The sequence below is a fragment of the Ambystoma mexicanum genome, chromosome 1p, assembly GCF_040938575.1.
Source record: "Ambystoma mexicanum isolate Mex_15411 chromosome 1p, UKY_AmexF1_1, whole genome shotgun sequence".
Lineage (NCBI taxonomy): Eukaryota > Metazoa > Chordata > Amphibia > Caudata > Ambystomatidae > Ambystoma > Ambystoma mexicanum.
Window position 1 is genome coordinate 332,940,694 of NC_090921.1, and position 17,128 is coordinate 332,957,821.

A 17,128-nucleotide genomic window follows, 5' to 3' on the forward strand; every position below is an offset into this window, starting at 1 on the left:
CCTCACTTCGAGGCAGAAATGCCAACTAACCAATCTACGAATAATTTCCCTCCCTGCATACACCCCTCAAACTCCAAACCAAACACAACCACAAACCTACAGCACAACTGTCATGCCTCTGCATAGCAGGGTCCACTCACCAGTCGGCACACCTTCCGCTGGTAAAGAAAATCCATATGCATTCAGAATGGCAGTAAAGCCATTCTATACCAGGTGGAGGCTTTTCGATGCTCCCCCGGGAAAGCGGCATTGTTTACCAAAGTATTATTAAACTCGCATTGAGGACGTGATTGGCATAAGTCATGTGACTACATTGCAGTATTTAGGTGCTTTTTTCTAGCAAGACGCTGCTTCTGATTAATGCATTTCTCATGTTCCTGAAGCTGTAGTGAAAGCGCCAGTTTGTTTTCACACGTTACCAGCATTCTGCTTAGCAACCTTTCTTCATCTTCTCAATGGTTGCTGTCCTTTCACGTCTTGTTACCGAAGTTATCATAACTTCAACTTCCGACTCGCGAAGCGGAGTACTTTACAGTGGATTCTATGTACAGCTGTATCCCGTTACACGGCGTGCCTCCTATAGCGAGTTTTTCCAGCGTTCTACTAAAACAAGATGTAGACTTCGACCCTTTCCAGGTTATTATTGATACTAATGATTTGAACGTTTGCTGCAAGTCTTTCCTAGCGTTCCAGGGAAAACTATATTTTCACGGAGCAAACAAAAGCAATTTTCTATTTACTGATAGAAGGGAGTTATATGAACCTTCAAGTATTCTACTCCAGCCAGTTTCACTCTTCTTTGTTGCGAAGACTATCCAAGGGCAGTTCTACTAAGTCCCAGAGAGGATCTATTATTTTGTTCTCCAATGTGAACTGTTAATTTCCAAGGTTGGGACTATTCAAGAAAAAATCAAGTTGGATTTTTGTTTTATTATTTTGTGCACTGAACTTGTTGGACGCTTTCCTGGGTGCACCAACCCGGCTCTAGTTCGACCCTCATTTCGTACAGGATTAGTATCCTACTAATATTCCTTTCCCTTGTTGTGTTCTCATTTTGGATTAACTACACTGGACCTCTTTGTTGTACAAGACTCCAGACAAGGTTAGTGGAGATCTTGTGCATGGTATAATTAAGAATCAGTAATAGACATATACTTATCTTATTGTTTCTATCACACAGCCTGGAGAGTGTTTTCGTTTCCTGCCCTTTCAATTGATTCCTCGCTCTGACTGTGATTATCAGGCAGAGGGTGTCATCATTAGAAAGGTTTCCACCTTGCCTAATTCACTGTGTGCAGTAAGAGAAGAAATACCTCTGCAAGTCCAAAACTACAGACTGACTGTATCCTTTTATGGTTGCAATCAACTTGTATCCTTTATTGGTCTAGTTAAAGGTCTGTTGTCATTTGATTTATTGGGTTACCATGACAACAAACCGCACAAACTTCACTACATTACAACAACAAAACAAAAACACACAGACTCGCACAATAGTACACAACGACTTCGGCCGCAATCACCCCAGGCCCAGCCAACGTCCCACCGGGCTGAGGCTGCCAACAGCACATCACTGCTCTTGCACTTTTCTAGCTTCCTCCCATTAACTGTCATGCCGTTTGCAAGAAGGATTCCCTGGCGACTAGGAAGCGATGGCAGCTTCACCGCCATTTGAATGTTCCACCTTTGGGTTTCTACTTGCTGTTTCGTTTTAGTCTTTCTTTCTACTGTCCTCTGTTTCTGTATTTAGCCACTCCCTTTTGTTTGGTTCGGCGTGTTGCAACTTTTTGCATAAACGCTCCGTTCCCGCTCTGAGCTTTGCTCTCTGCAAGCCTAGTCCCGCCTTCTTACCGGTCCCAGCCCGGTACCGTTCTTTTTTGCTTCCCGCTTCCATATTTTGCTTCTACCGCCATCGGCGCATAGTTTTTCTTCCCGCTTGTTTCCCTTCTCCTGTTTTTTTTCCCAGTCTCTCTTCCTTCTGTGGCTTCTCGGCTCCTCCCTCTTCTGTTTTTGCCTGCATTTACTCCGACCCATCCTCGGGTCTTCCGTCTCTTACCTTTTCTCTTCTTTCTTGGTTTCCTTCCGCTACAGTCTTCTCCGGCTGCTCCTAGCCGTCGTTACTGTCTGGGTTTCCCTTTCTTCGAAATCCCAGACTGCCAGTGATCTACATACCACTCCTACCACTCCTACGCCTCCTCGCATCACGTCATCCGCAGTGTGGTCACAAGTGGAGTTTAAACATACCTGGAGGCAATACTTACCTGGAGTCAACACCTACCTGGAGTTAAAGTACAATTACTCTGCAACACGACTCAACTATTTAGAGAGGTTTTTTTAAGCACCCGCTTTTTTCCTCTCTTCTCGGCTTCTTTGGGAAGGGGTCCCTTGCATTCCTGTTCAATCAGGGAGACAGGGTGGCCTCTATCCGCAGAAGGCCTTTTCTCTTCACTAAAAGGAAAACATCAAGGAGAAAGGGGCAAAGACACAAGTCATCATCCGAAGATTCAGGTGAGGAGGAATGGGTTCAGGATCAAAATAGTTCTGGTTCTGAGGAATCCTGTGATAAATTTGACAATCTTGACACTAACTCACCCCCCCACCCCCATTTTCCTCTTTCAGAGCTGCCACTGCGGTGGTGATAGTGCGCGGTACAAATGTCCTTTAACATTAACTACCCCTGCAAAAATTCAAGATGGTTACGCCAGCTTTTATAACAGAGACATTACACAAGGGAGACGGGATGTGCTCCCTGGTCCTGAAGGACGCGTACCTACACGTCCCGAGATGGCAGCCCCATCGTTCTTTCCTATGGTTCAGGATCATGGGCTACCATTTCCAATATAAAATCCTTCCATTTGGCCTCTACTTGGCCCCCAGAGTCTTTACCAGACTCATGAACGCTTTGGCGGCCCCCCTCAGAGTGCAGAGCCTCCACATTTACCCATACCTCAACGACTGGCTCGTCAGGGCTACATCTCCGGAAGCGGTTCGCCACTCTTCCCATGCCCTTATGAACACACTACACGATCTGGGCTTCTCGCTCAAATTCAAGAAGTCACAGCTGCAGCCTACACAGACTCTGACATTCCTGTGACTCATTTGGGACACGTGCTCCGAGAGGGTCTTCCCGTCGGAGGACAAAATCTCGGCCATCAAGAGGGCCACCGCCCACTTCCTCAGCAAAGAGGTGACCTCGGCATGGTGGTACCAACATCTCCTGGCTCTACTGGCAGCGGTCCTGTTAGCCGTGCGCACTCAAGACTAAGGATGAGAAGGATTCAGCTGCACTTCGCAGCCTCATGGAATCTGGAGCGGGGCTCGCAATCCGAGATCATCAACATTCCTCCATCTCTCCACCCGAACTTAACTTAGTGGTCCATGGACTGCAACCTACAGACGGGCAAGCCCTTTCAGCCGCCCTCTCCGCAGGCCACCATCACCACAGACGCCTCGCTTGAGGGCTGGGGAGTCACCCTGGACGATTTCTCGGTCCACGGCACCTGGACTCGACAGGAGCAGGAATACCACATCAATTGGTTGGAGCTGAACGCCATCTGGCTAGCGCTCGGAGCATTCCTACCACTTCTCAAGCGCAAGGTTGTCCTCATCCAGACAGACAACTCGACCAGCATGTACTACATCAACAAGCAGGGAGTCACCAGATCCCCTCCTCCGTGCAGACTGGCGATCAGCATATGGGAATGGGCCCTGGAAAACGACATTTCTGATGTTTGTCAATCTGCTTAGAATCACATGCTGTGCATAGTCCGACATCCAGTGGTAACCGCAGAATATTACATCTTATCTTTCGAGTATCGAAAGGGGACGTCGACACGGGCGTGCCTGTAACACTATCCCTACGTGACATGTAGTGTACCCAAGATCCTTCACATGTCAAGGTCCCGCAGATAACTGTTCGTGAAGAACATTGCTATTGTCCAACGACCTTTGGTCGAATTATTCTATAAAGATAATTATATCACCCCTTCCGTCCCTTGTCTCGACGGCTGTTCCAGTTTCCGCCGAAGACCTTTGAGATTTGACGGAAGGTGATCCTGTCTGCGTTGCCAACCACGTGGCCGTGCCTTCCGCCGGCCTATACAATAGGGAGAGTGGGGTCGGGTGGACATTTCTTTTCAAACTGAAAATGCCTTTCGCTTTCTTCTCTTTCCCAGTTGGTCTTAGTCACTCTGTGTAACCTCAGCTATGGGGAGGACTCCATTTAGATTTTGCCCTATTTGGAAGAGCAAATTCCCATGGAAGGATAAGCACAGACAGTGTAACCGGTGCTTGCTGCTCGATGATAAAGAGGATGGGTGTGTGGCCTGTAAGCTCCTCCGCCCCAAGACTTTGAAGGAGCGTAGAGTAAAACGGTGGGCGGCCTACGGTATGTCCAAGGCCGGGACTTCTCCCACTGCCACTACCACCGAATGTGACGACGGCGAGAGTGACTATCCGGCCTCCGAACCGGAGGTTGTTGACCTTTCGACGGAACGCTCGCGTTCCGCATCGTCTATCCCCGGCCCCGATAAGCACGGCGTAAGCTCTGCTATGGGGAAGTCACACCCCAGCGACAAAGACAGACACGTGCATGACACTAAGCACAAACCACTAGCCTTACTTCAGCTACGTCGAAAAAGACTTCAGCGCCAACGGGTGCACCAGTAATTCCGGTGATACCTGCCGATCAACGAGATCGGCAGCCCTCCCCGCAGCCGCATGCGCGGCTATCAACTGGGCAATCCAAGACAAAGGGCGCTACCCCCAAAACACATAGTTCCATCGACACGCATCACAGGAAACCATACGGCGACGACAAACAAAGGACTCGAGACAAGGCCTTAGCACTGCCGAAAGTTACGGCACTGCCTGAAAAGGTGGCCGATAGGTGCAAGGCCCTGATTCCGCCGAAATGGACTCCCTTACAAAACCGTCAGATGTACCTACGTGCCTCCTGACTGGTGAAGGCGTTGAAGTCGGTCTGGTAATAATTGTGGCCGCCGATTCCCATAAGCGGCGGGCTAGGAATTCTACGCTTTTCAATGGAAGAGTGCGCTAGGGACACTTTTTCGACAGAAGAGACACCTTTCCACCCCTAGACCATTCTAGATTGTCAATCTGGATTAGGGAAAAGTTTGAGGATTGCATGGACAGGCTGGACAAGTTTGTTTCACATGCAGAATAACCTACACCAAGTAGGCCAAGGGAGGAAAGCCCTGCTAACCCCAGATCTAAATTCCCAAGGCTTTTTGACCCCTCTTTGGAAGAGGACATAATTATGACCTTACTGAAGAAGACATTCTACCAGTTAAGGTACAGGAGAATCCTTTCTATAGCGAGGAAGAAAATGAGCCCATTGGAGATGAGCCCATTGAAGATGAATCTATTGAAGGCTGGGGGGAGGATCCAGATGTAGTTGACCCTCAACCATGGCAGTCCCCAGAGCCACAAGACGCGGACCCAGATGTTCTGGCCTTGGACTCTCCCCAGAACACCCCTACAAGAAATCCTTCTCCTATTGATGATCATCTAACATTTAATGTAATGTTACATAAAGCAGCTGATCACTTTAAAATTGCCACTGAAGAGGCAGCACCTGAAGCCGACTTCGTTGAGGATATACTCAAAGAGAAGCCACCAACCAGCCAAGCCATCCCTCTACTCAATTCGATAAAAAAACGCCTTGCTCCATCTTTGTCTACACCGGCTCGCACGAGAGGTGTAAACCCAAGAATTGAAAAACTCCTCCGCCCCTCTCCATCAGACCCTCTATATATTAGAGGTCATTCCACCCCAGATTCTTTGGTAGTCACTACCACAAGGAAATGAGCAGGGGTTCCTTTATCAACAGGCGAGGCTCCCCCTGACAAAGCAGGGAAAAGGCTTAATGTCCAGGGTAAGAGGGTTACCACAGTGGCAGCGTACTCCACGCATATCGCCAATAACACCACTCTATTGGCCAGTTACACATATGCGCAATGGGCTTTTAATACAAGAAGGCCTACAAGAGGCTCCAGAACCGCTACGCACCTGCCTACTTATCACAGTCATTCAAGGTAGGCAAGTTAACCAAAGTATTTAAAAGAACACTTTGGATTCTGCCGAGACAGCCAGCCGAGCCCTTGATCAGGGCATTCTCCTCAAAAGATAAGCGTGGCTTCGAAATTCAGGGTTTAATCCTGAAACGCAAGCGTCTCTTATAAACAAACCTGTGGAGGAATCCAACTTGTTTGGAAAGGCGGTCGTTGAGGCCTTAGAGACTGCGAAAAAAGAACATGGAACCCTAAAGAGTTTGGACCAAATTACTCGGAGACCTTCCACAATGCGAGGATTTGGAAACAGAAGGTTTTTTCATAGCCAACGCTCAACTCACCAACAATACCCTCCAGGAAACAACTGGAACTCTCTACAGGGAACCAATACTTACAATACCCCGTACCCGCAAAGGGGACAGCAGCGTGATAACGGAAGAGGCAGGAACCCGAACCTCGGAGGTTCTCCTGCCTCAGGCTCCAAATGCTTCTCCAGTCGGGGGCCGGCTGACATCATTCCTGAAAGCATGGGAGGGAATAACCACGGACCAGTGGGTGCTAAAACCGATAGCCCACGGGTACTGTGTAGAGTTCAACCAATCCCCAAAATACAGACCTCCACGTCAACAAAAACTAACACCAGAACATCTTTGCATACTTCTTTGTATAAGTCGAGATACTGGAACAAAAAGGAGCCATAGAGATTGTACCTCTATCACAGGTAAAGGAGGGTATTTATTCAGTGTACTTCCTTGTACCCAAAAAGGATCTAACCATGCATTCTGTTCAAGATCTGCGCCCGGCGAACAAGTTTGTAAAACCACAGAAATTTTGCATGGTCACCCTGCAGGAAGTAATTCCTCTGCTAACACAGGAGGAATACATGACAACTCTGGATATGAAAGATGCATACATTCATATTTCGATGTTGCCAGCGCACAGAAAGTACCTCAGGTTTAGGATAGAAAACAAATATTATCAGTTCAAGGTACTACCCTTCAGCATAGTATCTGCACCAAGGGTATTTACGAAGGTACTAGCAGTAGTGTCAGCACACCTGCGCAGGCAATCCATTCCAGTTTATCCTTACCTCGACGACTGGCTCATAACAGGGGACTCCTAAGAAACATATCTGTCAAATAACCAAAAGACAATAGATCTTTTATTTAGCCTTGGTTTCTCTATCAACGAGAAAAAATCCAGCTTAGACCCCAGTGAAGTCAAACAATTACTAAGGGCTCTAATTCGAACAAAGGACGGCCTAGTCTTCCCCCTCCAACGAGAGGGTTAAAAATATGTTATTTCAAATCCCTCACTATGTAGCCAGTCAAGAGGTAACTGTACACAAGGCTATGCGTCTGCTAGGAATGATGGCGTTGTGTATCTACTTAGTCCCTCACGTGCGCCTGCGCCCAATGCAAGAGTGGCTAAGCAACCAGTGGTGTCAGGCCAACGGACAGTGGGATGATTTAGTAGTGGTTTTGCAGGCCCTAGTCCTCTCGCTGCGGTGGTGGTCGAGGGAAAACCCTCTTGAAAGGGAAATCCTTCACCACCCCCGCAGTGGAAGCCACTCTAACTACGGTTGCCTCCCTTACAGGGTGGGGAGCCACCTGCTCCAGCCGACAGCAAGCAGAGTTTGGTCGCCAGACCTAGCGTCCAACCACATAAACCTGCTGGAACTGCTCGCAGTGTTCAAAGCACTGAAAGCGTTCGAAACACAACTACAGGGAAAGACTATCCTAATCCTCACAGACCGCACCACAGCCATGTACTATCTGAAAATACAGGGAGTCACTCATTCTCCAGGGCTTTCCAAACTATCTCAGAACATTTGGAAGTGGGCTCTCAAACGCACCACGTTCCTGTTATTACAACATATTCCAGGGGAACTCAATGATATGGCATTTATAACGCGCCTATACACAAGTCTTTCAAGACGCGACGAGGCAGGGAGGGGGGACAAAAGGAAGACGGACAACGATCTTACTAGGCCAGGTGTCATTCAGATTGCGCAAGTGCATGGGAAGAGGGGAAGGGAAAGTGCAAGGGGAAAGGGAGAGGGGGAATGTGCAGTACAGGGGTAGTAGAATAACAAGATAAATAAGGGCCAGCTGGTGGCAAGTGCAAGGTAAGTGCAGACAAGTGCTGGGAGGGGGGCTGTAGGGATGCAGAGACAGTCCCGCAGTGCAGGGGTTGCCAAGGAGGCAGAGCAGGGGGCAAATGGCTGGGCCAGGGACCGAGAACTGTGAGAGTGGCCCAGTGCAGATTCAATGCAGTTTCAATCAGGAATTTAGCAGGGGAGAGGGGGAGAGAAGGCAAGAGCAAAGAGGAAGGTTTTGAGGTGCTTCCGGAACCGGAGATGGTTCTCCTCACGTTTTAGGGAGGCAGGAAGGCTGTTCCAGAGGGAGGTCCCAGCTGAGGAGAGAGATCTACCCCCAACTCGTTGCTTGGAGGAGCGGCTGACCCAGAGGGAGTTGGAGGCGGATGAGCGAAGAGCTCAAAAAGGAAGATATTTAGGAAGAGAGAGTTCAAGGTATTTCAGCCCCAGGCCCCAGAAGGCCTTGTGGACAATGCAGAGGAGTTTGAACTTAATCCTCGCAGCCACTGGGAGCCAGTACAGAGATTTCAGTCCTGGAGAGATACGGTCCCTGGGCTTGAGGCCAAGGACAAGTCTTGCAATCCTATTCTGGATGAGTTGCAGAGGGCAGAGAGTAGAGTCAGGCAGATTTAGATAGAGGCTGTTACAGTAGTCCAGCTTAGAGAGAACCAGGGCTCTGGAGACAGTGAGCTTCTGGGGGAAGGAGAGGAAAGGAAGAATACCTCTGAGGAGGTGCAGCTGGTATTGTGACTTCTTTCAGATGTCAGAAATGTGAGGAGAGAAGGAGAGTGTGGAGTCGAAGATGACACCGAGGTTTTTTGCCTTGCTGGTAGGAGCAGGAAGAGGGCCAAGAGAGGCCGGCCAGAGAGCTGCAGGGAAGGAGGGAGTGGGTGTGCCGATGAGTAGAATCTCTGTCTTACTGGCATTAGGCAGAGGTCATTGGCGGCACACCACTCCTGGATAACAGACAGTCAGTCAGAGATGAGGGAGGGAGAGGAGGAGGTCGAGGGTAGCCTGAAAATGGGCTGGGTATAATCCACATAGCACTGAAAGTTGGGGCAGAGAGCGGCGATGCGGTAGGCAAGGAGTGCCAGATATTGGTTGAATAGCCAGGGAGAGAGGTTAGATCTCTGGGGGACACCACAGGTAGAGAAAAAGATGTCAAGAGAGGAAGGACCCAAGTTGGATGTGGGAGGGTCGATTGGAGAGGAAAGAAATCAGCCACGCCAGAGCCTGACAAGTGATACCCAGATTTTCTCGAGGCGGTTCAGCAGGATGGCATGGTTGACGGTATCAAAGGCAGAAGAGAGATCGAGCAAAATGAGAACACACAGAGTTTTAGAGTCAAGGTTGGAGAGCAGGTCTTCACGGATGTTCAGGAGAGCAGTTTCCGTGCTTCTGGCAGCTCTGAAGCCAGACTGATAGTCATGAAGACACCCCACAGATTCAGCATGGAGATTAAGCTAGGAGATGTCCAGTTTCTCCAGGAGCTTGCCCAGGAAGGGAGTGATGGAGATGGGGCAATAATTAGCCGGGCAGGAGGAGTCGGAAGAGGGTTTCTTAAGAAGAGGGTGCACAGGGAGTGCTTAAGGGGTGGGGGGAAGGGAAGACTCCAGTGGGGAAGGAGTGATTGCAGAAGTCAGCCAGGGCAGGAGCCAGGGAGTCGATGTGGTCCTTGATAGTTTTGGAGGAACAGGAGTGAACCTGTTTCGACGAGACTTTCATAGATCGGACTTGTTTGGAAACCTTGTCAGCAGAGAAAAGGGGAAAGGCAGAGCAGGAGGGAGGAGGGGTGGCTGCAGAAGGGCCAGAGGAAGAGCAGGGAATAGAGGGAGAGAGGTGATAAAGGAGAGTGAGGACATGGTGTCCTGAGTTTTTGAAATGAAGTGAGTAGCCAGTGCCGTGCAGAGGGCCTGGGAGGGGACAGGAGAGGTAGAGACTGTGGCAGGATTTGCCAGTGCCTTGCAGATTTTAAAGAGTTCAGCCGAGTTGTTAGATGCCGCAGAGATGCAGACTTGGATATTGGCTCTCTTCTTGGTGAGAACAGAGAGCCGGTATTGCCTTTGCAGCAGGCGGCAGGCCAGTTTGTCGGAGGATGAACATGAAGCATGCCATTTCCTCTCGGCCACCCTGCACTTGCGTTTTAGGGTGACGAGATCCGAGTCATACCAGGAGTTACACTTGGCCTTGGGCTTTTGGTGGATTCTCATGACAGGGGCAAGGATATCAAGAGTATCAGATATAGCAGAGTGTAGAGGGCTGTGTCAGGGTGAGAGTCAGCCGAAGAGGGGCGGGGGGACGAGAAGGTGGCGGCGAAAGCCTCAACTGGCACGCGCTTAATGGGTCGGATGACCGAGAAGGAGGGTGGTAGTGATGAAAGTGGCTTGGCCTAAGGGAGAGTGGGGGTGAGGTGGGAGAATAGGAGAAAGTGATCAGGAGAGAGGAGTGGAGAGAGGGACAGAGAGGGGAAGGTCAGAGGAGATCAGAGCATCGAGAGTGCCCTGCAGAATGAGTCGGGCCAGACGGGAGAATGGAGAGTGAGAGAGAGTCGCAGAGGTCGCGAAAGTGTCCGGAGGGGGGACAGGAGGCATCCAGGTGGATGTTGAAGTCTCCAAGAAAGAGGAGTTGAGTGGTTGAGGCCAAGAGTGAGGAGGAGAGGTCCGCCCACTCGGAGAGGAAGGAAGAAATCTGACCAGGTGGCCGATAGATAGTAGTCACAGTAAAGGGAATGGCTGGGAGAGAGAGAGAGAGAGAGAGAGAATCGGCAGACAAGGCATTCAAAAGAGGAGTAGGTCTGCGTAGGAGTGACAGAGGCAGGAATCCACTCAAGGAAGATAAGGGCAACACCCCCACCAGCGCAGTTGGACCTGGGCACGGAGAGGATCTTGTAGCCGTCAGGTAGGAGTATGTCAAAGCTGGTGACAGAACTGGCCGTGAACCATGTCTCAGTGAGACCGAGGACATCGAGGTCCAGTTCCTCAAGAAGGCGGCAGATATCAGAGGAATGTTTGACAGCAGAGCGAGAGTTAAGAGTGGCAATGTGGAGAAGGTTGCCATCCTTGAAGGTCTTCCGGGGAGGGGTACAGATCAGAGGTACGCCCTGCGGAAGTGTAAAAGGAGCATGAGAGGGGGCAGAGAGGGAGGGGGGAGGCAAGGTAGCCGAGGACAGAGGAGGGGGGACAGCAGGAGAAGAAAGGAAGTTGATGAGGTGCGGGAAACTTCTATCAAAGAGGTGAAGGTTGGCCTGAGGGCCTTGGACCAAGACGGTCCCATTAGAATAGATATTAATGATGGCCTTAGAGGAGTGGAAGGAAGCCAAGAGGACATCCCAGCGGGTGCCACCATTAATGGTAGAAGAGGAGAAAGGAGCAAGTACAGAGACCATATGAAGAGTCCGTAGGTCAGGTGAAGGCACGACAAAGAGGATGTCATGAGAGTTTCTTTGGAGGAGGCACTGGTGTAGGTGTCAGCGGTAGGGAGGCCTGGGTTGGAGACAAGGATGTCCTTTTTAAACTTTTTCCTACCAGATTTAGTGAGGAGAGCAGGATAGGCAATGGAGAAGCAGTTAGAGAAGATGGGAGAGATAGAGAGCACCATGGAATAGGTAGGAGAGGAGGGGGGAAGGGAGGGAGTGGGGAAGAAAGAAGAGAGCAAGCGGACAAGATAGCGAGCAGCAATCCAGTTGTGCAATAGGACAGTCTCAGGGTTAAAGATCTCTTTGTTCAATATGGAACCAGGGAGAAGCCACCTAAGTTTGAGAATCCTGAGAGGGGAGGAAAAAGCCTAGTTCACCACAATGCAAGAAACATTAACTGCGTATTTGGTAACCGATGGAGAGGCCACCTAAGTTTGAGAATCCTGAGAGGGGAGGAAAAGGCCTAGTTCACCACAAGTGCAAGAACAACATTAGATATTGGTACAACAGGTATTAAGTAACACGGGTGTAGGAGGGGTGGGCCGGAAGAACAGGTGGAGCTAACAAAGATGATTACTGGCGCCTGGCGTCCCCTGCGGACACAACAGCAGCCGCCTTTGCCTAAGGGGCTGCCGGGCAGGGGGGCTGCCCAAGAGGGTCAGTTATAAGGCAGAAGGAACCCAGTAGGAGGAGAGGAAGGGGAGGGGAGGGGATGGGGTGTGGGCAGGCAGAGAGGCGGGAGGGAAGTGGAGGACCAGGAAGTGGCTGCAGGAGGAGGTGGGGGGCTGGGGTAGGGGGGGTACAACGCGCTCGGAGCGCGGACCAAAGTAAAATAAATAAAACGAAAAACAAAAAACACACAACTCACTGGAGGCCCACGGGACCTTGCAGGAGGAACCTGTAATCAGGGCAGTCGGGCAATCAGGGCTACCGGCGACTGCTCACACCCGCTCCGCTCTTCAAAGAGCTCAATCTTCTGACAGACGTACTCGGCAGAGACTTTCCGTCGCTCAGGGAGTAAGAATGGCGATTGCACAGAGACATCGTCGCCAACGTTTTCACACAATGGGGTTTTCCAGAGCTGATCTGTTCGCGACCCTGGAAAACGCCCAATGCCAAGATTACGCCTCCAGGTACCCCCAGAATCGATCCAAGGGGAACGGACTCTGGATAACCTGGTCAGGGAAATTTGTCTAAGCTTCTCATACCCCCCCCCCCCCCCCGCTCATCCATGCCCGCAGACATTGAACTTAGCGGCCTGGCTCCTGAGGTCATAGAATTCGGACACCTGCCGCTTCCTCAGAGATGTATGGACATCCTCAGGGGGGTAAGGAAACCTAACACTAGATATTGCTATTCTAGTAAATGGAAACGGTTTGTCATCTGGTGTAACTCAGAGCATCAACCCAATCGACTGCTCTCCCACTCACATTGTCCTAAACCTAACTCACTTGATTCAGGCCTAGTCTTCAACTCAATAAAGGTGCACCTAGCGGCACTTTCAGCATATAAACATCACAACAGAAGGTGTCGTGGTGGAAGATACCAGTGATTAAGGCTTTCGTGGAAGGGGTAAAAAGAATTCACCCTCCCATTTCTAACCTGGCTCCCGGGTGGGACACAAATGTGGTGATAACTAGGCTTATGGGAGCTCCTTTCGAGCCCATGCAAGAACCTAACCCTCAAGACTGCTTTTTTAATAGCAATCACCTCCATTAGGGAGGGTAAGTGAACTGCAGGCACTCTCTATTCTAGATCCCTTTGTACCAGATCACAAAGACAAGGTGGTTTTGCGCACTCACCCTAGATTTACGCCTAAATTAATTTCCAAGTTCCATGTGAACCAGTCAATAGAGCTATCAACGTTCTTTCAAAATCCCTCAATCCTGGGGGAAAGAACTCTGCACACGCTGGATGTATGCAGAGCGGTCATGTTATATATGGAAAGAACTCATCCACTAAGGAAGACTAATCAGTTTTTCGTGTCTGTGGCCACAGGAAAAGGAGATGCATTCTCCAAATCCATTATTTCTAGATGGATTGTCAATTGCATTACACTCTGCTTCTATCCTGCTGAGAGAGAACTGCCCTTCAAGCCTAGAGCACGATCCACTCGAGGCACTGGGGCGTCCATAGCATTCATTGCAAATGTTCCCGTTGAGTCCATTTGCAGAGCGGCAACCTGGAGTTCCGTACACACCTTTACAAAAAACTATTGCCTAGACACTCATTCTAGGTCTGATTCTCAGGTGTGACAGGCAGTACTAAGACATCTTTTCACTACTGTTCCTTCTCACAACCCACCTCCAACTCCAGGAACTGCTCGCTAGGCTATGCACAGCATGTGATTCTAAGCAGATTGACAAACACCAGAAGACATGCATTACTTACAACCATCAGAAATGCTTTTACGGTATCTGCTTAGATTCACATGCGCCCGCCCTTCCTCCCCGCTCGGATGGAAGGAACATAGCCGTCTTACTACTTTCTCTCTTTTCTGTACTCACTCAAGATAGTCATAAGGCTCCCTCTTGGCAGAAAAAATACAATCGGAGGGACCTCGACGCATGAGGGATCTTGGGTACACTACACGTCACGTAGGGATGGTGTTACAGGCACGCCTATGTCGACGTCCCCTTTCGATTCTCGAAAGACGAGATGCAATACTCTGCGGTTAACACTGGATGTCGGTCTATGCACAGCATGTGAACCTAAGCAGATACAACCATCAGAAATGCTTTTACGGTAAGTAATTCATGTCTTGCCTCTCGGCAGTCCACCTCCCGGGGGAATCCAACCTGTAGGCGGACAGGCTCAGCAGGGTGGGAGCGGCCAATTACGAGTGGCAGCTAAACAACCTCATTATTCAGGAGATCTTCAACAGGTGGGGTCACCCCCAAGTGGATCTCTTTGCCACCTGGTACATCAAGAAGTGTCCCCAGTTTGCATCCTGGTAGGGTCAGGGCCCCGGCACTATGGACGATGCATTTCACATCCAGTGGACTGGCATGAAAGTGTCCTTTCCGCCCATTCCTCTGATCCACAGGGTAATTTGCAAGATCACAGAGTCTCACCGACTCCTCATCATTCTGATTGTTCCATGGTGGCCGGCCAGGCCATGGTTTTCGGAGCTCCTCAGCCCCTCAGAGGTGCCCACTATACACCTTCCGACGGGCCCAGCACATCTTCTGGCACAGCAGGGGGGCAGGATCATCCACCTCGCACCAGGAAAACTAGCCCTCACAGCGCGGTACCTGAGCAGGTAACGCTTCAGCACCTTAGCCTCTCACAGGCCAATCTGGAGATCATACAGGGTGCCATGAGCAAAGCCACCAGGGCCCATTGTTAGCCACCAAGCTATTGTTGACGCGTCAATGGGGACTGAGATGTGGCGCCGGAGGGCGGAGTCAGGGCAGCGCCTGCTCCCTGGGCCGCGCCTCTAAAGGGGAAGAAGGTTTTTTTCTGGTGAAAAAGGTTCGATCTCCCTTCCCTTGGAAGGGACGCCCATACAGTATGGAAGAAAGGGGACTATGGACTAAGTAAGTTAGTCACTACGGTGAGTAACTTATATATCCTCACCGCCTGCCACCAGTGTTAGGCAAAGTTTGAATGCAGTATCCTCTGGGAACACTACAAGCAACTATGACTACAGGTATAGGCAACCCAACCTTTGGAATAAGCTTGTACTGCACAGTTTTGGTAGCATGTTGAGCAGCCAGGCTTATCTCAAGAGGGGAAATGTGAGCTGTAGTGGAGTTGCACAAAGATTCACAGTTACAGGTATTCAAATAAACTCTTACACTCAAGGTTTCTTTATTAATGTATTCATCAGTCAGCTATAAAGCGTTCTTTAGAAGGGAGCAACATACTAGTAACACACAAATACACTTCTATACTGTACACTTTGAGTTTCTGAACTCAGACCCTTTTGGGATGGCCCATAACAAGGGTGCTGGGGACATTAATATCTTACTGTTGGCATTCAGAACACTCTTAAAAGCTGGTAAAAGGTAAAGGTTATTAGAACACAAGCTATCACCTATATGCTTAAGAAGGGCAAATACTTTCCGATCGTCTTAGAAGAGTCATACAATTCAATAGGCTAAGCCAAAGTCAATAGGAAAGTCTTTGTATAGGATGAAGCACTTCAGGTAAGTAAATGGAAAAGTCTTTGCAAGAAGAATCAAATGTAGGGCCACAAGCTGATTAGACTTGTGAGTTGCAGACGTTACAAGCACTTCCACAGTAAGAGATAAGTTCTCTCAGACTTGTTTTACAGTACCTTGGTAAAGAAGAAAAGATGCAGCTGATGACTTCTGTTCCTGTGCAGCTCTGCAGATCTCACGGTTCCTGGGCCTCAGTTGTGTGGACAAGAGGGAGGACGTCGGGGCACTCCTGCAATGCACTGGGATTGTCAAAATTTGCAACAGGCAAACTTCACTTTCAGTGGCTGTTGTGCGTTTCAGCTTCTTGCGGCTACTGCAAATAGCACCAATGCGGTTCATGGCTGTCAAGGTGGACTTTCCTTGCTTCTGGGGTCCCACACTCTGTTGTGGGGGCTCAGGCTTGGTCAGTCCTGCTTCGTGGGTGTCGGAGGTTCTTCCAAAAGCTTTAGGCCAGCTTAAAAGCAATGCACACAATCTGATGTTCTTCTCCCTGGCTATTCGGCTTCCTGCAGCAACTCTGAGGAAATTCAACCAGCTCCGAAATGGATGTCCAGGTGGCTTACTTTGGAGTGGATTGGTCCCACCAACTCAAAGGGAGAATCGTCCTTGCAGGGGCTTCTCTGTCGATACGAACTTGGCAAGTTTGCACTGCAGCAGGGCTTCACCGGGCAAACCAACTGCCCAGGAGTTGCAGCAGGCGTCCTCTTCAAGCTCTTCTTCGGTTCCTTCGTCCAGTGGTCGACTCTGCCTTCCAAGCAAAAAGACTTGCCTTTTATTCAGTTCTCTCCCATTCATTCCAGCCTTGCTGTCACTCACCTTGCAGGTTGGCTGTCCTACCCGGACTGTCAGCCAGACAATCACCAGAGTGCATTTATGTATGGTGACGCACAGCACCTTTATGGCAGTGTCGCAGAGAAATCCTTTAGATTTCTCATAAGGTTTAAATACCTTTTCTTGGATGAACTACCATTCCCAAGAATAGTTAAGTGAAATTGACTACTTTTTCACTTTGTAGGTCCAGCACACACCATCTTATGTGGAGTACCTCAGGGTTACTTAGTAGCTACTTTACCTACCTACTCATGTAAAAAAATGTATCTTACCCTCACAACTCAATATGGCTGGTAGCAGTGGTTTCATTTTCCTACCATTGTGCTTTTCAACCACAGGCTGAACCCTCAGCTGCAGTCTAGCACCCATGGGTGACCATTTTGCCAAAATGCCACCGGTCTTCTTTTTTCGCCATTTTCTGTTTGTATGGTCTTTCTTGGGTTTGACTCTGTGCGCCAAGTCAGGTTTTAGCCCTTTGTTCGTTTTGCCTTTGGCGGGCTTTAGTCCTGAAACCCGCCTCTGGCTCCAGTGTGTCTGGAAGGGAAGGAAGTGAGGGAGGTTCCCGAAAATCCCTCATCCTTTGTCTCTA

General features: G+C 49.6%; 1 protein-coding gene across 2 annotated transcripts in view; it reads left to right on the forward strand.

The window, feature by feature from the left end:
* The window catches only part of MIER2 (MIER family member 2), a 311,956-nt gene that overhangs the window by 214,605 nt on the left and 80,223 nt on the right, over nt 1-17,128 (forward strand). The window lies entirely within an intron of this gene.